The sequence below is a fragment of the Cervus canadensis genome, chromosome 10 (assembly GCF_019320065.1).
Source record: "Cervus canadensis isolate Bull #8, Minnesota chromosome 10, ASM1932006v1, whole genome shotgun sequence".
In the NCBI taxonomy this organism is placed as follows: Eukaryota; Metazoa; Chordata; class Mammalia; order Artiodactyla; family Cervidae; genus Cervus; species Cervus canadensis.
In genome coordinates, this window is record NC_057395.1 from 27,795,685 (window position 1) to 27,819,942 (window position 24,258).

The window sequence follows — 24,258 nt, forward strand, 5'->3', positions numbered from 1 at the left end:
GATGCTAGCAAGAGGCTTCTCAGGCAGATGGAGTGGGGGCTGGCCAGGGAGGGGGCAGGTGCTCTGTGCTAACTGTAGCTGACAGACTGATCTGCAGACACACGTAAGGACCCATTTGGGGACCCTCAGAAACTGAAGAATACTTTCTTGACTGGCTAGAGGTGAAACACTCAACCCCAATTCAGTGCACTTTGGGCCTACTCATAAATGGATCCAATTTTATGTTTACCAGCTGGTAATGCTAAAGGTCAAAGCTACACAGAAAATGGCGTATAGTTTTGGAAATTTCAGGTATTTATTTGGCATTTAGGTAATCTTCCTCTGCCTACACCAAATTCATTTGCAGTAGAAGTCACAATGTCTTTAACACAATGGAGCTCATGAAACTATTTTCTTATACACCTTGCTTTTCAATTTAAAAAACTTTAAGGCAATGATTTTTATTATTGTGGTAGTTTCAAAATTTCATTATACTTTGGATAAGTGACTTCTGTTTCTTGCCAAGACAGAATAACAAAGACCAGATTTACCCTCTTGCAAGTCACACAGACTTTTTGGTTTCCCAGTGCATATGAAAGGTATGTTTGCACTATATGTAGTCCATGAAGTGTGCAATACCATTATACCTAAAAAATGTACGTTTCTTAATTTAAAAATACTTTGTTGGTGGTCCAATGGTTGAGACTCTGCATGTCAATGCAGGGGACACGGGCTTCATCCCTGGTCCAGGAGGATCCCACATGTCATGGGGCAACTAAACCTGTGAGCTCCAACTATTGAGCCCTCAAGCTGCAACTACTGAAGCCCACACGCCCAAGAGCTCATGCTTTGCAGTAAGAGAAGCCACCACAATGAGAAACCCTCACACTGCAACTAGAGAGTAGCCCCCACTCACTGACATGAGAGAAAGTCCATGTGTAGCAATGAAGACCCTGTGCAGCCAAAAAGGAATGAATGAAAAAAACAACTGTTGATACTTTAGGAATTCTCTAGTGGCTCAGATGGTAAAGAATCTGCCTGCAATGCAGAAGACCTGGGTTCAACTCCTGTGTTGGGAAGATTCCCTGGAGGAGGGAATGGCTACCCACTCCAGAATTCTTGCCTGGAGAATTCCATGGACGGAGAAGCCTGGTAGACTACAGTCTATGGGGTTGCAGAGACAGACATGACTGAGTGACTAACACTGAAACAATGAATTGATACTTTTAACAACAGCAATAAAAAATACTTCATTGCTAAAATATGTTAGCCATCATCAGAGCCCTCAGTGAGTTGAAATCTCTTTGCTGGTAGAGGGTTTTATTGTAATGTTGATGGATTGGGGTGATATTTCCTGAAGGCTGAGGTGGCTGTGGCAACTTCTTAAAATAAGACAACAATGAAGTTTGCTGCATTGATTGACTCTTTCCTTCAAGAACAATTTATCTGGAGCATGCAATGCTGATTGGTAGCATTTTACCCACAGTAGAATGAGAACTTCTTTCAAAATTGGAGACAATCCCCTCAAATGCTTGCTGCTCCTTTACCAGCTAATTTTACAGAATAGTCTAAATCCTTTCTTGTCATTTCAACAACTGATTATTTTGCCATCCTACATGGGCATGATTCATGGTACCTCAATACAATTATAATAGTAACATCAAAGATCACAGATCATCATAACAAGTATGATAATATAAAAAAGTTTTAAATACTGTGAGAATTACCAAAACGTGACACAGACACCAGGGAGCAAATGCTGTTGGGAAAATGGGGACAACAGACTTGTTTGAAAATGGCATGATAAAAACTTCAACCTGTAAAAAAATGGTATGAAACTATATATGAAAAAAGTATATGAAACTAAACAAAGTGAAACACAGTAAAATGAGGTATGCCTATATGTTGTTTTAATCTGTTAAATATGTAGGAATATGTCATGCAGCAACAGAGAAGTCATACAATGAATAGGAGTTAATGGCAAATGGGACATGGCAGAAGAAATGATTAGTGAACTTGATGACAGCCATAGAGAGTATCCAAAATGGAACAGAGAAAAAAGAACTTAAAGTAAAAAGATCATTAACTAGCTGTCAGCCAATTTTAAGACATTACCTAATAGACATGTAATTAGAGTACCTGAAACCAAAGAGTGGAGAAAAAACAATTAGAAGTAATGACTGAAAAACTTCCATGTTTGATGAAAAGTATAAACCCACAAACCTCAGGAGCTCAATGAAATCCAAGTACAAGCAACATAAAGAAAAATACACCAAAGCATAAAAATAATGATGATATATTTCTGATTAGAAACTAATCAAGTAAGGAAATAACTGACTCAGTGGACATGAGTTTGAACGAGCTCTGGGAGATGGTGAAGCACAGGAAAGCCGGCGTGCTGAAGTCCATGGGGTCACAAAGAGTCAGACACAACTTAGCGACTGAACGACAAGAAGGAAATAATGGAAGTACACATTTAAAGTACTGAAAAAAGACTGTCAACCTAGAATTCTATACCCCGAAAAACTATCATTCAAAAGCTGAGGGTGACATAGACATGGTTTCAGATGAACAAAAGCTGAAACAATTCATCACCAGCAGAGCTGTACTATAGAAAACATTAAAGAAAGAACTTCAGACAAGAGGAAAATGATATGAGAAGGGACATGGATCTTCATGAAGAAATGAACAGCACAGGAAATGGTGACTACATGAGTAAACATAAAGTATGTTTTTCTTAGTATAACTCTTTTTTAAAACATAAACTTTTAATTTTTGAATAATTTCAGACTTATAGAACAGTTACAGATTAGTATGATGGTATTCGGATCTATGCTGCCTTCAGACACCAACTTTGCATGTTCAGAAACAAACTGGTTAAAAGCAAAAGGAAAGAGAAATACATAACATCAGCATTCACTAAAAAAATACAAATTAAAATACAATGAGATGGTTTCATTCCTTTGAATAGCTGAAATTAACAACCATACCAGATGCTGGTGAGGATGTAGAGCAAGTGGAACTCACACTGATGGGAATATAAAAAGGTGCAGCCACTCTGGGTAACAGTTGAGCAGTTTCTACGAAAGTTAAATATGCATCTACTACAAAGGCCAGGTATTTATTCACCACTAGGTATTTACCAAGAGAAAAGAAAGCTTATCTCCATACAAAGATCTGTTACAGATGTTCACAACAGCTGTACTTGGAACAGCCCCAGACTGAAAACTTCTCTGTCCACCAACAGGTACCAAGTGGGCAGGAGGGTGCTGTGCATTAGAAAACAGAAAAGCCTCACACTGGCAAGTGAATAGGCGGATGAGTGGATGCTTCTCTAGGATCCTCTGCTAAGTGTGCTGTGACCACATGTGCCTCGAACCATGCTTGTGGACTGGCCATTTTCAAAGAGAACTTCATATCTGGCTGAAGTATAAGTTAACCCAGAATACTCATTGGAAGGACTGATGGTGAAGCTGAAGCGCCAATACTCTGGCCACCTGATGCGAACAGCCACCTCACTGGAAAAGACTCTGATGCTGGGAAAGATTGAAGGCAAAAGGAGAAGAGGGTGACAGAGGATGGGATGGTTGGATGGCATTCAATTCAATGGGCATGAACTTGGGCAAACTCCAGGAGACGGTAAGCCTGGTGTGCTGCAGTCCATGGGGTCAAAAAGAGTCAGACACGACTTGATGGCTGAACAACAACAATATTTGAAAATTTTAAAAACTCAAAACTAAAACCTCAGTTTAAAAAATATCAATAAACAGATTTGAATAATGTTACATAATTTACACTCTACTGTGGCCAAAAGTTCTAGAAACTTGCTCCAAGAGCTTTCACTCCATTTCCACCATAGAGACCAGTAAAGCAAACTTTTTTCAGATGTGCTTTTAAATCACATTCAAGTTGCCAGGGTTCTGATTAGGTCACACTTCTTATGTAAAACTCCTGGCCTCCTGCTTCTTTTTACTCACTACCATCTGTTTCTTCTGCATGCTCACCCCTGATCCTCATCTGCTCAGATTGGCTCTTACACTATGATTTTTACCCTTACAGTCAAAATAGATTTTCTTCTTCTCCCACTTATCTGATGATAAGTGCCGCCAGGGTCAATTAGGTAGTGTAGCCGTGGTTTTGTGCTCACATACCCTTCCAGCACATCTAACTCAGCAGCTGAAATGTAATAACAAATTGTGGGTACTAGAAATACACTTGTCCAGAGTAGAAAGGGACCGAGGTATTTCAGGAGGTAAGTGGCAATGAAAACCATAGTCTCCTTCACTAGAAAATTGACAATTCAAATTCTATTAAAGCTTTAGCCATTTCTGAAGCATTAAAGACCTAAAAGCAGAAACCCTGCTACCACCGCAACATGGCGAAATATGAAGGATGTATTCATGATTCCCAAACCTGCCACGTAGGATGTTCAACTTATATAACTGCTTCTTATTTGGTTGAGAAGAACTGGAAGAGGAGTTTCCAAATTCTCTTAAAACCCTGGGATTTAGCTAATCAATAGAAAATAAAATCTCCCAGACTCTGATCATATAACATCTGTGTTTGAAAGGGCACCTCTGACTGAAGTGCCATGAAATGGAAGTAGCGCTTCCTATATTATACAATGAGAGAAAACTCACTTAAAATTCAAATGCAACTCTGAAATACATAATACTATTAGAATTGGTATTATTAACGATAATCAACAGGCTGTACCTTACATCATGCTAAGAGAGTAGATCTTAAAAGTTCTCATAAGAAGAAAAATGTTCTGTAACTATATGTGGCAATGGATATTAACTAGACTTACTGTGGAAATCATTAAAAAATATTCAAATGCAATTCAGAAGGGAAGTACCCAAACTAAAAAAAAGTTTCATGGGTCCATCTCTTAAAAATTATATAACTATATGTATTAATGAAGTTTTTTTAAAACACTGGCTTTTCTTATAACTAGAAACATATCTTTTGTTAACTTACAATATTATTCATAGCTAACCTTTATTGTGGTAGATGCTGTGCTGGGTTTTACTTGCTTTATCTCATCTTTTTTCTTTTTTAAAAAAATATTTATTGGCTGTAGGGCACGTGGCATCTTAGTTCCCCAACCAGGGGTTGCACCCTCACTCCCTGCATCAGAAGGGTGAAGTCTTAACCACTGGACCCCCAAGAAAATCCCTTTATCTCATTTTCCAGATGAGAAAATGGCATCTTATTTAAAAAGCTGATCCAAGCCCACTCACTGGCAGGGCCAGAGTGGGAACCCAGGTCCACCCATGGCAGAGTTTTTACACTTGACCATTATGGTGAACATCATGAAAATGATACAAATTTGGGAATTCCCTGGTTGTCCAGTGGTTAGGGCCTGGTGCTTTCACTGCTGGGGACAGGGTTCGACTCCTGGCCAGGGATCCTGCAAGCCACGAGATGTGGCAAAAAAAGAAAAAAAAGGTACAAATGACCATTAATCAACTTGGCAATGCTACTGGCAGCAGTGCTCCAAAATGAAGGCCTGAGGGCTCCTCCCCTGTCATATCTATTGGAAATGTGAGGGGGGAAGAGGGCAGAGGAAGCTCAGATGCTGCATGTCTCTTGATAATGTTTCTGTGGCTCTCAAAGGAAGTATGAAAATAGGGCAGCTCTGCAGGCCCTCTGGCTGTTGGCACTGCTGCTCAAGCTGTGAGTCACGCTCTGGCCTCTGCCTCTGTGGACCCTGACTGCTTGGTCTTCACCCAGAGACTCTGGAGAGGAGGCAAGGTGGGTGTTGCTCCGTCCATCACGGTCGCGTGTAGTCATGAGAGTGTAGTGGTTTCTTTCCCACTTCCTGCCACTCAGGGTTCTGTGGCAGCACCGTGGGGCCCACCTGAGTTTGTACATGAGGCCGAGCGGCTGAGACCCCGGTTCCCACTGACCCAGAGCAGCCCCAATTTTGAGGTTTTATGGAAGATATCACTTAAAAAGTTTCAGTGCTGAAAAAAAGTTGGAGAACCACCAGGCTGCTGGAGATGGCATAGTTCAGTGGTTAAGCTCATGGCTCTGGAACTTGATAACATAGCTTCAAGTCCAAGTTCAACCGCTCCTGGTTTATGTGCCTCACGGAGCAAGTCAATCCAACCTCTGAACCTCAATCCTATTCTGACTACCGAGTAAGAAGCAATGATGGTTATTAACCCTATGGACTGGCCTTATTAGCAAGTGAAGAGCTAAAGGGGAATTGCACTAAAATTTAGGAGGAGGAAGAGGAGGGGAAAGAGCGGCATTTAGTTGTGTTACCTCTTCTAATGATAAAACTCTCCTTTCATAATGTGAAAACTGAGGTCCAGAGAAGATGTGACTTACACCAAGGTTGAATTAGAAATGTATATTCTACATTCTGTTTCTATATCCATGCAGCTTTTCTACTTTCTTCTGCAAATCTCTAAATTTTTCTTATTTAAATACACAAAGTAGTTTTCTATATATGAGGGGACCTGATGGGAGCTTAGGGAAAAGATGTCATTCTGGAATACAAGTGAAAGAAAGCCTTAAAACCTAGGAGGGGTGTGAAGTTGAAGCTGGCCAAATATACACCTCTGTGCTTAGTCGCTCAGTCGTTTCTGCCTCTTTGCAATGCTATGGACTGCAGACTGCCAGGCTCCTCTGTCCATGGGGATGCTCCAGGCAAGAATACTGGAGTGGGCAGCCGTTTCCTTCTCCAGGGGATCTTCCCAACCCAGGGATCGAACCCAGGTCTCCCACACTGCAGGCAATTCTTTACTGAGTCCCAGGGAAGCCCAAGATTACTGGAGGGGGTAGCTTATCCTTTCTCCAGTGGATCTTCCAGACCTAGGAATCGAACTGGGATCTCCTGCATTAAAGGTGTATTCTTTACTGGCTGAGCTACCAGGGAAGCCCAAATATATACATAAACATCTATATTTAAATATGGAAACTGTATTTAACATATTAAGTTGGCAAAAAAGTCCATTCAGTTTCTTCTATAGCATCTTATGGAAAATTCCAAACAAACTTTTTGGTCAATCCACTATATATATTGCATATAATAGACTGATTAAAATGGAAATCAATATGATTTAATGCAATCTTTTTAACCCATTACATCAATAATAATGATACATTAGTACAAACTTCCCTGGTGGCTCAGATGGTAAAGAATCTGCCCGCAATGCAGGAGACCTGGGTTCGATCCCCAGTTGGGAAGATCCCCTGGAGGAGGGCATGACAATCCACTCCAGTATTCTTGCCTGGAGAATACCCATGGACAGAGGAACCTGGCGGGCTACAGTCCATGTGGTTGCAAAGAGTCAGACACAACTGAATGACTAAGCACAGCACAGTACAAACTTCATTAAAATTTTTTTCATATAGTAACTCTCAGACCAATGGAATTTAAAAGTCAACATCAACTTAACCTAAAAATGATATGACTATAGTGTCTCCCCCTTCTTTCATATTCTGCACTGTCCCAGAGGAAAAAACCTCAAGCATCCACTCTCTTTGGCCACATCACACTCACACCGCAACACGCAGAGAAGGGGCTTTGGCTGGACAACAGGGTCCAGAAGCCACTGGCATGTGCCCAAAAGGATGCTTCCCGAAGCCTTTAATTATGAGATCTGGCCTTTCTCCACTCAAGCCTCTTCATGAGAATCCCAGAGTTCACTAAGTTCAACTTCTGAGAGTGTAATGCTAGATTTAGTCTGTTTCTAATGGAAGGGGAGAAAAAGATGAGAGCAAACGTACCCTGTTCGGAACTAAGACAGAGGAAGGACAGAGCGTGAGTCATTCAGTCTGCAATGAGAGGCACTGTGCCTCTGTTAAATTCAAGGTCATTCCAACTCCATGCCAGAAGGAGAAACTATTGTGGGTGCATTAAAAAATCAAGAGCTGGCTCAAAGAAAGTCTCCTTAAGGTTGGTTTCAGTCAGTTCAGTTTAGTTGCTCAGTCAAGTACAACTCTTTGCGACCCCATGAACAGAAAAGCACACCAGGCTTCCTGTCCATCACCAACTCCTGAACTTGCTCAAACTCATGTCCATTGAGTCAATGATGCCATCCAACCATCTCATCCTCTGTTGTCCCCTGTTCCTCCCGCCTTCAATCTTTCCCAGCATCAGGGTCTTTTGCAACAAGTCAGTTCTTTGCATCAGGTGGCCAAAGAATTGGAGCTTCAGCTTCAGCATCAGTCCTTCCAATGAATATTCAGGACTGATTTCCTTTAGGATGGACTGGTTGGATCTCTTTGCAGTCCAAGGGACTCTCAAGAGTCTTCTCCAACACCACAGATCAAAAGCATCAATTCTTCGGTGCTCAGCTTTCCCTGCCCGTGGTTTGGGAAAGGTCGGTTTCCCTGTCCACGAAAGGGCTTTCCTACCTGTCCTTCAGTCACTACATCTAAACAAATCCAGACAAATGAAAGCAGAAATGCTCCCACCACTGGCTATCATCTCTCAGGATGTGTATTTGATGCTTTCTCTTCCTTGTTTATAAGAATGAAGAATGTTGTTGGTATTTTGGATCAAAATTAGGCAATGTGATGTTCTGACAGAACCCTCCAACGGCAGGAAACTGTGTCAGCATTTTGATAGAGTGAGTGAGGTGGCCACAGAGGCCCAGTGGAGTGATAATGGTGATGATGCTCTAAAATGTGAAGGAAATCCAGGGCTTCTTTGTAAGAATGACCTGTTTTTCCCAAGAAGTACAAACTGAAGAAAACAATGAGTTGGCACTTTTTGCCTGTATAATTGAGAAACATATTAAAGAGATAGAATGACGATATCCTGAGGTGGTAACAGTGTTGGGGGAAAAAAAACCCAACACTTCCATGAACTGCTATTGGGGATACAGTACATATTAAATGCAATTGTTTGGCAGGGAAATCTGGTGATAATGTATCAAAAGCTTTCAAAGTACCACATTATTTTTATTCATTCATTTGTCCCTGGACGTCTAGGTTGCTTCCATGTCCTGGCTATCGTTTAGCAGTGCTGCAGTGAACATTGCCAAACATGTGTCTTTTTGAGTTGAGTTTTCACAGGGTATATTCTCCATAGTGGAACTGCTGGGTCATATGTTAATTCTATATTTAAGTTTTTTAAGGAACCTCCATCCTGTTCGTCATAGTGGTTGCACCAACTTACATTCCCACCAACAGTGTAAGATCGTTTCCTTTTCTCCACACCCTCTCCAGCATTTATTGTTTGTAGATTTTTTTTTGATGATGGCCCATTCTGGCCAGTGTGAACGGAATATTACTCAGCCATAAAGAGGAACAAAATTAAGTCAACTGAAGTGATGTGGATGAATCTAGAGCCTGTCATACAGAGCGAAGTCAGAAAGAGAAAAACAAGTAACAGAAAATGTACTGGCAAACCTATTTTCAGGGCAGGAATAGAGGCACAGACATAGAGAATGGACTTGGGGACACAGCGGGGGGGAAGTGATGGGGAGACCAACGGAGAAAGTAACACCGACATACACACATACACTACTGTGTGTAAACCAAGATAGCCAGGGGGAAGCTGCTATAGAGCACAAGCTCAGCTCTCGGCTCGGCCGTGACCTAGCGGGGTGGGTGGGAAGAGGGCTCAAGAGGGTGGGGATGTATGTATACTTATGGATGATTCACGATGTCGCACAGCAGAAACCAACATAACACTGTAAAGCAATTACATTCCAATTAAAAAAATAAGCTTTCAAAGCACACGTGGTGTTAGTAGCAAGCCTACTGAAACAATCAGAGATGGGCACAGTACATTATGAATAAGGATGTGTATCACAGTCTTATTTACAATGCAGGAACACTTTAAGTGATCTAAGTATCTAATCATAGTGGGCTACCTGAAAAGTCTGTAAATATATGCACATGATGCATTGCTTACTAGTGGTTAAAACTGGGATCATAAATTGCTCTTCCAAAAAATAGTTTACTATTTTTTTCTTCCAGTTTTATTGAAATTGACACATAGCACTGTATAAGTTTAGGGTGTACAGCATGATTTGACTCACATACGTCATAAAGTGATTACCAAAATAAGTTTAATGAACACTCATCATCTCAAATAGATATAAGATTCAAGAAACAAAAAACCTTTTTTCATCTGATGAGAACTCCCAGGATTTAGTCTCTTAACAAGTTTCATATATAACAGACAGTGGTGTCAATTATATTTATCATGTTGTCCATTACTAGTACCTTTTTATTTGCAATTGGAAGTTTGTACCTATTCACCACCTTCATCCAGTTACCCCCTTTCCCCAGCCTCCCAACTTCTGCCTCTGGTAACCACAGACCTGACTTCTTTTTCTATGAGTTTGAAATTATTCTTTCTGGTACACGTGCAACTCAGGATTTTCTGAAGTGCAAGTGATAGGAAGCTCATTTGAACTAATTTAAACAGAAAAGTGATTGTCAAGGAAGAGCCGAATGACTAAGCTTAGGAAGGCAGGATGGATACAGGGCATCCTGAACCGGAGACTGAGATGGTCTCAGGACCCTCTACTTTTCATGTGCCTGCTTCCACTCCATCTCTGGGCTCATCCCAATAACCTCATTGCCCAAGAGAAAATAGTTTCTCCCTGTGATAAATTCCAAGGAAGACTTGGTTGGTCTGGTTTGGATCGCACGTCTACTCTAATCATTGTATTTGTGACCTGGAAGGATTAGCCTGCCTTGTGTCAAATAACCACTTGAGATCAACTACTCTGATTGACAGGGTGATTTGGATTCCCTGTGAGAGGCATGGAGGATGCAGCCTCATGGTCAGGGACACCTGGGCAACTTCAGTTGCTAATATTATTTGTTAGTGCTTCCTTTCCAATAGCTGGACCGAATTTTGTGTGTGTGTGTGTGTGTGTGTGTATGAGATTAAAGAGGAAACATGTCTTACTCTCTTTCACATAGAGGAATTTCCCTGGTGGCTGGGAAGTGGTCTGGGATAAAGGGCACTGGACAGGGGTTACGCTGGGCATGACTATTCCCAGTCTCATTGTCTGAATGGGACCAGAGAAGAGCTGCCGCCACTAATGAAAGACCGACTCTTCCACAGAACACAGTGGGTAAGAACTGGTTATGGGAAACAGCAACTTATCTATTCCATTGAAATCTAGCATTTCTAAAACATGCTGATTTCTAACTAACCAGAAAGTGCACTCTATCATGCTATCATTAGAGATTTCATGCTGAAACATATAGCTTAGAAAGAGAGAGAAAAATTCAGCATGAGTCTTTAAAAATCCAAGATTTCAAGACAATAGACAAATGACATGACAAATGATGGTCATTTTAAACATGCTACCACAACAGTGAAATGCTCTAATTCTGTTAGAGAACAGCCAACAATGTTGCAGCAAGTATTTCAAATTAAATAATATCGTTGCCTGTTATGGATTTTCTTTATTGTTCAGATGTGGATATCTGTGGATTCTTACCCACTAAAATTGGGAGATTTAGAAAGCAGATTGAAGATGAATTGGAAATGAGTTCACAGATTTTATTTATGAAGAGAAAAAAAAATCTACTGAGATTGCTAGCTGGTGAAGGTTTGAAAATCAATTAAAAAAAAAAAACTTTAATTACTGCCTACTGCCTATCACCAGACAGAATTTCAGACCTCACCTAGTTTCTTGATACAACCTAATCTTCCCTTTTGAAAAGCACATAATTTATTTGATCATTTCTTATATTGCTAAACTGAGAGAACGTAAAACATTTGACTCTTCAGAGTTTCTCTCCAAATACAAATTCTTATGAAAAGATGAACAAGGATTGAGAAGACATGAGAGAGACGGTGGCGGTGTTGGGCCAGACTCCCCTGAAGCCCTGGATCAGTAGGTTACACACCATTTCATGAGTCGGCTCAAACAGGAATGTAAACCAGAAAAAACAGAAACTCTGAAACTGCATCCCTGCAGCTGACTTTTTATATGATTTTAGGGAACTAAGTATTTTTGCAACTGTATTTTCCTCACCAACTTCTGCACCTCCTAAGAAGCTGTCCTCTTATTCTGGCTAATTAACACAGACAACACCTCAGAATCTTCTAGAACCTTGAGTGAGGATAAACAAAGAAGAAGGTGCTAATTGGGTGACCAAAAGAAAATGCTCTTTGGGATATATAGCTCTTTTTAGGTAGTTTCCTCAAATCCATTCACTGATTTTTTTTTTTAATCAGTCATTTCTCCTACAAACCAAATCAACAAATCTATATAACATCACTTGCAAGCCCAATGAGTCTGGATTTTAGTTGCTAAATTTTGTACATTTGCTTTCAGAATTAAAAAAAAAAAATAACTGGGCTGAATGCTATTTACAAAGACTCGGGATGCACACTTTATATAAATAAAATCTATGCATAAAGTTTGCATTAAAAAGGAAGAACCTTGCTTCCTGTGCACATCCTTAAGAAAGGAAATTACTTCATGGCCACCTGTGAAGAATGGGTGTTTGAAATTTCTAATCTGAAAACTGAACTTCAAACTATCATAGTACAAAGGACTTACAACCTGGAAATCATAATTTAGCATCAGAAATGAGTTTCATCCTCTTAAACTCTTCAAAATCATATGGCTCAAAGATCATCACACAATTTAATAGGAAATTGTATCGCCATTTCTTTATGCACGTGCAGTGGCTCTCAGGCCACAATTAAGATCTCTCAGTTGTCAGGCTCTTGTTTCTTGAATGGCCAAGCAGGGTAACATCAAGTCAGTAAGAAAAAAGGAACCTGCAACTGTGTGAGAAAGAAACCAACTGGGTGTTTCTCTTCTGGCAGAATGTCAGAATTAGAAGCGTCAAGAAACCAGCCAGGGTCAGAGCGTGTGCATGCTGTCACAGTGAGACAAAAACAGATGTTACCAAAGGAAAGTTGCTTTTAAAGAGGGATGACTCCCCACTGCCTAACCTCACTAATACACACAAAAGTGTGTTTTTAAAAAGGCTGCCACAGAACATTTCTAATCGTTCCCATGTCGTGGAACTAGTCACACCGAGAACGACTTCCTGTTGTGAACGTCTTCCTGTTGTGTTAAACCACTGCACTCCAGTGAATTTCTCTTCCTGAACATCCATGAATACCCAACTCCCCCAAATGGGACAGTCCAAAGCCCAGATGACTTGTCACAGGCTATCTATCCACAAGGCCCAAAGCCTCAGAATCTCCCCCAATTGAGTATCACCCCAATTCTTGCACTGTTCGGACGGGGTGAGCCTGCACACTCGGAGTCGCTTTTGGCAGTGAAAATTCTGCTGCAGCAAATCCGGATGAAAGAAGGCTGATGGTTTAGAGCGATCGATGGATTTACTTATCAAAGCTGCCCATCTGGCTAGATGGGAGAGGGATAAGATTGCCTGGGATTTTTTTTCCCCCCTTAATCTTTAAATTGCTCTTTTGCAGAGCGGTAGTTCACATCCTAGTTAGGCACAGATCTCTCTCTGCCTGGTTAATATGACTGACCAACTCACAGAACCATGTCAATGGCTCACTACTGGTGAGGCCCAGTTCGTTTTTACCTCCTCTGTGGCCAGAGGCTGCACCCTGAACTACATACAGCTAGTCAATGTGAAAAAAGTGGGTGTCGTCAGAATTTTAGTAGTAGCGCACGCGTGCTCAGTTGTGTCCGACTCTTTGTGACTCTTTGGATTGTAGCCTGCCAGGCTACTCTGTCTGTGGAGTTTTCCTGGCAACAACACTGGAGTAGGTTGCCATTTCCTCTTCTGGGGGATCTTCCCGACCCAGGGATCAAACCTGTGTCTCCTGCACCACAGAAAGATTTTTTTTCTACCTCTGAGCCACCAGGGAAGCTCTTAGAATCTTAGAGTAGGAATAATTTCTAGCAATTGTCTACTTCTGTCCTTTCACAGATGAGAGACCCAGCCAACTTTTGCCTGAGACTGTGCGACTCAGTGGGTCACACCAGAACCAGGGTGAGAATCTAGTCTTCGTAAATGCAATCCAGTGCAAACGGCCTCTCTGGCTCTTTCTGGAAGTCCGGAAGGAAGTTACTTTTTTTTTTTTTTTTAATTAGTTGGAGGCTAATTACAAAGAGACACATGCACCCCAATGTTCATCGCAGCACTGTTTATAATAGCCAGGACATGGAAGCAACCTAGATGCCCATCAGCAGACGAATGGATAAGGAAGCTGTGGTACATATACACCATGGAATATTACTCAGCTGTTAAAAAGGAAGTTACTTTTTACAGTTTTCTTCACATTTGAGACTAAAGAGAGTGACACTGAAGCTTAGAGAGCTTTTTCCTCCCACCACACAGTGACAAGGTCTTAGGAACAGAGCTAGGAGCAAAAGCAAGCAAATGTCATCTATCAAAATTACAGGTTCCCTGGTGACTCAGCTGGTAAAGAATCCACCTGCAATGCGGGAGACCTGGGTTTGATCCCTGGGTTGGAAAGATCCCTGGGTTGGGAAGATCCCCTGGAGAAGGGAAAGGCTACCCACTCCAGTATTCTGACCTGGAGAATTCCATGGACTATATAGTCCATGGGGTTGCAAAGAGTTGGACACAATTGAGCGACTTTCACTTTCACTTTTCCCTGGTGTTCTAAAAAGCTAAGACTCCATGCTCCCAATGCAGAGGGCCCAGGTTTGATACCTGGTCAGGGAATTAGATCCCACATGCTACAACTAAGATGCAGGACAGACAAATAAATAAATATATACATTAAAAGAGTCTAGCTAACTTTCTTTCTCCTCCTTTTTTTTTTTTTTTTGGTGTTCTGCCATAATGGTTGGTTTGGATAGTCATTCATTTATTCTTTCAACAAATATCTACTGATTTCGTTAAGACCATAAAAGACTGAGTAGATTATTGGGCACAAATTCCCCACTATGAATGGAATAACACAGGACAGAGACTTCTGTGAGAAAAGACAACTGAATCATCTTCACAAACTAAGTAAATTGTTATTTACTGAGCATCGCTTAAAAGTTGAAAACTAAAACAAGGACCTACTGGATAGCACAGATATCCAGCCTCTTGTAATACTCTGTAATGGAAAAGTCTTTAAAAGAATAGATATTTATAACTGAATCACTGCTATATACCTGAAGGACTGTAAATCAACTCTACTCCAATTAAAAAGTTGAAAACTAGTAAAGAAGCCATTGGTAATGTTCTATTTGTAGTTAACTGGTAATGATCACACAAGTGTATTCATGTTTACTTGGCGAAAGATTCATTGAGTTGTACACTCACAATTTGAGCACGTTTCTGTATGTATTTACACTTGTGGTATAGTTGATCTAGCAGGCTTCCCTGGTGGTTCAGATAGTAAAGAATCTGCCTGCAATGCAGGAGACCTGGGTTCAATCCCTGGGTTGGGAAGATCCCCTGGAGAAGGGAATGGCAACCCACTCCAGTATTCTTACCTGGAGAATTCCATGGAGAGAGGAGCCTGGTGGGCTACAATCCACAGGATCTCAAAAGAGTTGGGCACGACTGAGTGACTAAAATTTTCATAGTTGATCTACAATGTTATGTACATTTCAGATGTAAAACATAGTGATTCAAAAATTTTAAAGGTTATACTCCATTCATGGTTATTAAAAATCTTGGCTATATTCTTTATGTTGTGCAGTATAACCTCTCAATCCCCTATCCCTATCTTGCCTTTCCCTACCAGGTTCCCACTGGTAACCACTGGTTTGTTCTCTGTATCTGTGAGTCTGTTTCTTTTTGTAATAGTCATTCATTGGCTTTTTAGATTCCACATTAGGTGACATCACACAGTATTTGTCTTTCTCTACTTGACTCATTTCACTATACAACTATATAACACTCATCCTCTAGACCCAGAGGGTCAGGGGCAACTCCTCAGAGGTCACCAGGGCCATCTTTGCAGACCTGCTTCCTATCACACCCCAAGCACATGGGCCTCCATCCATCCCAGATCAAGTTTCTTCTTGTTCCTGTGCAGTGGGAGGTGCCGCCTGACTCCCATCTCCTCTTATCTTCGGAGAGAGCCCTCTTCTGCATTCATGACTCGGCTGAGGCTGCCTCTCCACGGTCTCTCTGCTCCCAGGCTTTGTGTACAACACGCGTGCATGCCAAGTGCATGCCCGACTCTTTGCCACCCCATGGACTATAGCCCACCAGGCTCCTCTGTCCATGGATTTCCAGACAAGAATACTGGAGTGGGTTGCCATTTCCTTCTCGAGGGATCCTCCTAACTCAGGGATGGAACCCGCATCTCTTATTGCATGCCTCTGTGTGCTGTATGCCTCACTGCAGTTCTCATGACACTGTGACTGCCAGGTCCCCTCTGAAGTCAAGAGAGGCCTGGGTCACCCATCATATGAGGATCCTTAGATGCTGGACATGAAGAAATACTACGAATAAAAACAATGTGGCATAATTTGAATGCTAAAATAATACTAGCTTATGTGTACATGTGTGCACACACACTTACTAATTCCTAGATGCAGATGGGCCTCACTGATACCTGGAACTAATGACTCGTAAGAATGAATGAATGAGTTTACCTGACCATGTGGAACAAACAGAATAGTATCTCCCTTGATGATACATGGCCAGAACACAGACCACACAGAAGGAACACGAAAGCCTGTCTTTGATTCCTTGGTATCCTTGGCATTTCTGCTAAGAGGCCAGTGAACTGGAACATTTTTATTTATCAAAGAAATAAAAGCGAGATTGCTACAAGATCTCATTTTACAGGAGCAACATACATAAGAGGTTTGCCTCAGCTGTTCCTCAGAGATGTCTTGAGGGCTACTGGTTGCTTGCTCTCACTTAAGCATCACAGGCCCTGATTCTGAAAGGCACAGGGTCCGAGGAATAGAGAAATGGACAAGATGTCAGGCAATTCTGGCACTTCCTGATTTTGCTGCTAGCTGATCTTTCCTTTAATGGGTTTCTTTGGAATACACGCATACAGTTATGTCATAGTTCTATCCTTTCATAACAGAAAGCAGTTCACGTCTTAACTTTCTTGAATATAAAAGTCACATGAACACATTATGGAAAAATGGGGCAGCGTAGATATGAATAAAAATGGAAAATGACCCAGAAGATGGAGATGAGAGATGGTGAGCTTATGAGTTAAAATTCCCACAGGATAAAAGTATCTGATTTGAATCACTTCTAGGCAAATTCTTTAGGAAAAAAAAATCATTTCTATGAAAAAAGCAACATGATAGTTTTTGGAGCTAATTAAAATTCACTTGAGTCTGAAAATCTGTAACAGTTTCATCCACACTACTGAAGAAATTCTATTCTTTCAAATGTAATGTCTTAACAAAAAAAATTTTGAATAATTGTTTTCTTTCTTTTCATTTCTGTCCTTTCTCATTTTAAAACTACATCCAAATACATTTCAAAGTGAAGTATTCTAACCCAGTGTAAATAGAGAATACAGAATAAAAGACTATTTCATTCTGGAGCCAGGCAACAAAATGTCATAACCTTTGCCCTCAGAGTTTGATTTTCAGTAAAATTTCTTTACAGAGTTTTCTAGCAACCAACTGTTTTGAGCATTAAATGTGGGAAAATTTTACTTGAGGGCAACACTGCTTTCTAGGATATGGTCCAAGACATTTAACATGAATGTTGAATAGAGCCTTTTAGACTAAAGTTTCACTGACCATGGCTTCATCCTTAACAAAGTCTTCCAAGGCCCAGGGCTACATCACATGTTTACATGCCCACTCCTGTGGTAACAGAAGACCCTCAATGCATTTTTTAGAAAATAAAAGTGTTTTATTTTTTTACCTCTGAACTTTTTATTTTGTACTGGGGTATAGCTGATTAACAATGTTGTGACAAATTCAGGTGAACAGCCAAGGGACTCAACTCAGCCATACCTATACATGTATCCATTCTCCCCCAAGCCCCCCTCCCACCCAAGCTGCCACATAACAGATCCTCAAGGCATTTTTGATGAATTGAATCTAATTGAACATGCCTTCCGTCCTTCAATGAATAAAGGGCTGGAAGATTCCAAGCTGTATTTCAAGGCAACATTTTTAATGCCTAAACAGTGTTTCTTTACATATTTTGTTATTTTTCACAGTCTGGGGCAGGAAGAAATATTCTAGGTGACAAAGTATCTGGTTTTTTTCTCTAAGGACTGCCAGCATAGCCAGGGCTGGAAGGAGCTGGGAAGGGCTGAGTGCTAGAACTTTCCATGTGCAACTGTACTCCTTCACTGGATCTGAGACTGATTTCCACTCAGGCCCTAGTAACCGAGGTGGGGTGTGGAGGCAAGAGATGAACATCAGGAGTTAACCTCTCTCCCAAACAGTCCCTTTGACTCCACCTACCTCAAGGAAAACAGACCTCTGGCTGGACTGAGAACGCAGGAAAGAGGGTGGATGTTGGAAACATCAACTCCCACCCTGGGAAGATCAATCTCAAACAAGCCACCTAAACTTCCTGAGCCTTGGTCACCTAATATGTTAAGTGGGGTGAGAACATCTGCCTCAGGAACTTCCACGGTGGTCCAGTGGCTAGGACTCTGAGCTCCCGGTTCAGGGGGCCTGGGTTTGATCCCTGGTCAGGAAACTAGATCCCATGTGCAGCAACTAAGACCCAGCGCAACCAACTAAATAAATAAATATTAAATAAAAGAACATCTACCTGAAAGATTAGAGAGATATTGCAGGACTTTTAAATAAGTAGCTGGGATGCACACTCTTTTTATTATAAAAATATCCATTATCTGTGATCACACTGTTTCCCCTTTGGGCTGTGGTCTCTTCAAGGACAGGGATTGTGAGGGGCTTATGTTTTCGCAAACGGACGGGATCTAGCAGAGTCACTGATGCACAGATTTCAGTGAATGTTAGTCGAATGGATGAATTTTAAAACACTGTGTATATTTCTTGTTAATTTTGACAGCTTTGTGTAGGGGTAGAATGTCCCTTTCCTCCAATGCTTATCTGTGTTAGTCACTCAGTCATGTCCGACTCTTTGTGACCCCAAAGACTGTAGTCTACCAGAAATCCATGGAATTCTCCAGGCAAGAATACTGGAGTGGGTCGCCATTCCCTTCTCCAGGGGATTTTCCTGACCCAGGGATCAGACCCGGGTCTCCTGCACTGCAGGCGAATTCTTTACCATCTGAGCCACCAGGGAAGCCCCAAAATCTTTATTTACTTTTTGGTTGCACCCACTCAGCATGTGGGATCTTAGTTCCCTGACCAGGGATCAAACCCACAGCCCTGCATTGGGAGTGTGCCATCAAGACTAATATGCTATTCTTGGCACTAAATTTAGATTTCAAAGATTCTTGTTCCATATGTACCCTTGACATTAAAAAATGACACATTGTTTCATCTCACCTCCTACAGAAAGTCCACAAAACCCTTAGCACCACAGTGAAATTAGGTAGGGGGCTAATTGAGCAGTACAAGGACTCTTCTCAGTGCCTTGGCCAGACTCTATCAAACAATGCTGTGTTCTCATGCAGATTTAGTCCAACAAAATGGAAAAAAAAATGAAACAAACATTGTCCAATGAGCCGAACAATGGCAGAAGATGAAGGATCAGCAAATTAAGGGCCATTGTTAGCTTGACAACTTACAAGTATTTTAAGGACTAGGGGAAGAATGTAGCTTTGGTTGAGGAAAGGTCATAAAGCTAGAAAGCCTAAGATTTAATTCTGGTTTTACCAATTGCAAGCTGGGTGACCATGAGCAAGTCATCTAACAATTCACAGATTTTTCTTTTTATCTCCTTATTTATATCATAGCTGTGGAAGATGAAGATGACGTATGTGAAACTGTTGTGTACGGTCACAGGCAATCCCATAATCAATGTTAATTCAGTGAGAATCAACTAAAATCCTAGAATTTCTGGTTGTCAGTGTGAGAGCAAGCCTTTTTCTCCCCTCAGAAATATCTGTTTATAGATCTATCTGGTTTCAACAAATCAAATATTCAAAAATGCAAGTCTACAAAATAATTCAAGCCCATTCTGCAAAGGATACTTGACCATAAGAATCACTACTGGATTCCATTAAATAAAAACTGAACCTGAGGCAATTAAAATTCAACACAATTTACAAAAATGGTATTACATGTGACTTTTTAGGTTTAAAAAAACTAAATCGGGAACAACGGGTTTCATTTTACAGGTAAGGAGACAGACGGCCAGAGTGTTCAGTAGCTTTTTCAATCTTGCTTAGGCACTGCATACCTGTGCACTTATTTACTGAATCTCAAACAATTAAAATACACTAACTTCAAAAATAAAGACAGTGATACTTATAACTACTTTAAAAAAAAGATTGACTCTTTGGAAGCTTAATTTGTATATGCCAATTTTGAGCATATAATTCAATGAGTTTTGACCAATGTATACAGCTGTGCTCACATCACCACAAACACAATCAAGAATCACCCCCAGGGCTCACCGCGCCCCTTGTGTTTCTCTCCTCTCTACCTTCAGCCTTTGGCAAATGTTGTTCCGCTTGCTGTTATGATAGTTTGGGTGTTTGGGGGTTTTTTTGTTTTAGAATTTCACTGAAATGGAATCAGAATGTGCAGCTCTTCTAGTCTGGCTCTTTTACTTGGCATAATGCATTGAAATTCATCCATGTTGCCATGGACTGCTCTTTGCATGTTGTTCATTCTTTTTTATTGCTGACTAGTATTCTATTCATGGATTACCACCATGTGTCCCTTCTCTGGTTCATGGACACTTGAATTATTTCTAGTTTGAGTTATTATAAATAAAGTTGCCATTAATATCTGTATACAAGTCTCTGTGTAAAACATGTTTTAATTTCACTTGGAAGAGTTCTTGGGAGCAGAACTGTTGTGTCACATGGCAAGTGCATATTTAACTTTCTAAGAAACTACCAAAGAGTTTTAAAAAGTTGTTAAACCTTTTTACATTCCAACCAGCAGTTTGAGGGTTTCAATTTCTCGACATCATCTTCTGACTCTGATTATACATACCCTAGTGGATGGGAAGTCCTATCTCACTGGGGTTTTGATGTGCATTTCTTTGATGGTTAATGATGCTGGGAATTTTCCCGTGTTCTCATTTGCGGCTCATACATCACTTTTGGTGGATGGCCTATTCAAATCTTTTGCTTATTTTTTTTTTTAATTTTTAATTTTTTTTTGGCTGCACTGGGTCTTTGCTGCAGATTGCAGACTTAGTTGCCCTGAGGCATGTGAGTTGGTTCCCCAACCAGGGATCAAACCCATGTGCCCTGCATTGGAGGGTGGATTCTTAACCACTGGACCACCAGGGAAGTCTCTCTTTTGCTTATTTTTAAAAGTTGGGTGTGTGTCCTCCTATTGATGAGTTGTGGGGCTTCCCAGGTGGTGCTAGTGGTAAAGAACCCACCTGCCAATGCAAGAGACATAAGAGACGTGGGTTTGATCCCTGGGTCGGGAAGATCGCCTGGAGCAGGAAATGGCAACCCACTTCAGTATTCTTGCCTGGAGAATCCCATGGACAGAGGAGCCTGGCAGGCTACAGTTCATGGGGTCACACAGAGTCAGACATGACTGAAGCAACTTAGCAACCACACACGCATTAATGAGTTGTAAGAATTCTTTATACGTTTGCATGCAAGACCTTTATCAGATACATTTTGCAAATATTTTTCTCCAATTGGTGCCTAAGCACCAAACCTTAAAGTCAGCCTTGACACCTCTCATTCTCTTTCCTTTCATAATCCGACCGTCCTGCCTCTGTCTTAACATGTACCCAGAATCTGACACTTCTGATCACCTCCACTGCTCCCACTCTGCTCCACCATCTCTCACTGGGATTGCTGCAGTAACCTCTTAACTGGTCCCTCTTGCCCCTTCATTCTATTCCAAACATAGCATCCTGAGTGATCCCTTCAGACCAAAAGTCAGATCCTGTCATTTTTCCACTCGAAACCTTCCAAAGTCTTCCCTAAGTCAAAATTACAGTTATAAAAACAGACAAAATGTTTACATTTTCATCTCAGAAAATATTTCCCATTTACATTTTTTAAAAGTAGACTTGGCAATACAATACAACAAAATCTTTTCACTAAACCAAATACAGAAGATTTCAAGCATGGCCTCTTAGATGGTTCTAATACTATTTGCCGTTGAAATTTCAGCCACTTTACAGTAAACACTACCTTTTCTAGAGCTGCCCAGCTTCGAAGGCAGAGTCACCCAGTAGAGGAACTCTATGCTGAGTTCATGTTCATGTTCAGTCACGTCCAACTCTTTGCAACCCTTTGGACTGCAGCCCTCCAGGCTCCCCTGTCCACGGGATTCGCCAGGCAAGAATATTGGAGTGGGTTGCCAGGTCCTCCTCCAGGGGATCTTCTTGACCCAGGGATCAAACCCACATCTCCTGTGCCTCCTGCACTGGAGGCAAATTCTTTACCTGCTGAGCCATGGGGGAAGCCCTCATGTAGAAAAAAAACCTTGTAACTGGCTTCCTCTTGTTAGTTCAAAGTTAGGTTAGCAATGAGAGGGGAGTGTTACATTATCAGGCAATGACATCAAGCAATCTTTGTTGTTGTTCAGCCACTCAGTTGTGTCCAACTCCTTAAGACTCCATGAACAGAAGCACGCCAGGCTTCCCTGTCCTTCACCATCTGCCTGAGTTTGCTCAAACTCAGGTCCATTGAGTCGGTGATGCCATCCAACCATCTCATCCTCTGTCGTCCCCTTTTCTTTCTGCCTTCAATCTTTCCCAGCATCAGGGTCTTTGCCAATGAGTCGGCTCTTCATGTTAGGTGGCCAAAGTATTGGAGCTTCAGCTTCAGCATCAATCTTGCTGTTCCTTTAAGCTTGACCCATTAAGTAACTTCATGTGTATGGTAAGTTTACGAGACGCTTAATGAAAATTTTAATTATAATAAACTAGTGTCATTTCTGCTAGAAATGACCCTTTCGAGTTAGCCTAAATGATTTCTATTGCCCCATTAGAATGTATTTTCATTCAGATTACAGTCAGATGCTAATAACGATAAAGGTCACTCAGGCAACAATTTTAAAGCAAGTTTTAGAATTTATTTAGAGCTTCCCCGATGGTTCAGCAGGTGAAGAATCCACCTGCAATGCAGGAGATGCAGGTTTGATCCCTGGGTCAGGAAGATCGCCTGGAGAAGGAAATGGCAACCCACTCCAGTATTCTTGCCTGAAAAATCCCATAGACAGGGGGGCCTGGTGGGCTACAGTCCATGGGGTTGCAAAAGAGTCAGATACAACTGAGTAAGCACAATAAAAACATAAAGGTTAGCATACAAAGCAGCTGTGCATTCAAGATGCACAAAAAAATCTTTCTTTGAGTCACATGTGAAGAAATAGGATTTCCAAGGTTATTATTAAAGGGAGTTAGAAGATTTTAAACTTAAGGAACTAATGACATTTTATTTGCCCTCTGGGGAAATTGCTTGACTTCTGGGAATATCTGTTTGAATTTTTCTGTTGATAAATTAAATGACCACGAACTGTAGCACAAAAACAAAATCCAAAACCAACACTGTCCTGTGAACCTCTTGGCACAACTGTTTCAAGGCCATAAAGTTTCAGAGTCAAAGTCAGTTAGAAAAAACAAATCAAAGAGCCTGGACTGAAAATTATATATTTAAATAAGAAAACGGAGTCACTAATAGCTCCAAGTAAACATTGTTTTAGGACATAGCACCCATTTGCTAAATTTCTAAATATTTTACTCAAGTGTGAGGAATGTGACACTTTCTACTATAAAATGCCAGTTTGGTCTGAGTTACTGTGAAAATAAAAAGAAGTCATAACATGCTTTCACAAAATTATTTCCTTGGGCTCTGCGATCTGCTTTCTGTTTTGTGAACCAGCCGAGAAGAGAACCAACACCCATGAGTACATACTGTAAAAACACATAAGGGAGAGTGGAAGCCAGAGAATGAAGCTGAGTTTGTGGCCATTGAGAGCCTCACAGAAGTGTACTTCTTGGCCTGGCAACATCCTCAGGCAGAAAGGTGTTCTCTCTCGCTCAAGGTTTCTGCCCTCAGCATCCCAGGGCTGTGGTATTATCTTAACCTCAACACAGGCTATGATCTGGGTTTAAATAGTAGAGTTTAAGAGAAGTCAGTGAAATTTGTTTTGGAATATATCGAGAAAATATGGCCTTGAGCCCTGCTCTGCTACGTACAAGGTCTAAGCTACGAGAAATGACTTTCAGAGAATTTTACTGAAACTGCAGGCACAGCCAACTAGGTTAATGTCAAGAAATAACTTCATTTTTTTCCACATTAAAGCAAAGGGCCTCTACCTCAGACCTAACTAGGATATAATAATAATAAGAATGATA

The 24,258-nt window shown here is 41.0% G+C and overlaps 1 protein-coding gene and 1 long non-coding RNA gene across 8 annotated transcripts in view; one reads left to right on the forward strand and one right to left on the reverse strand.

Annotated features, from left to right (window-relative positions):
* The window catches only part of PRTFDC1 (phosphoribosyl transferase domain containing 1), a 124,957-nt gene that overhangs the window by 61,056 nt on the left and 39,643 nt on the right, over positions 1-24,258 (reverse strand). The window lies entirely within an intron of this gene.
* The window catches only part of LOC122448097, a 110,098-nt gene continuing 91,505 nt past the window's right edge, over positions 5,666-24,258 (forward strand). For both annotated transcript variants that reach the window (XR_006271500.1, XR_006271499.1), the window contains exon 1: positions 5,666-5,736. This is a non-coding gene — a long non-coding RNA (uncharacterized LOC122448097). The remainder of the gene's footprint in view (positions 5,737-24,258) is intronic.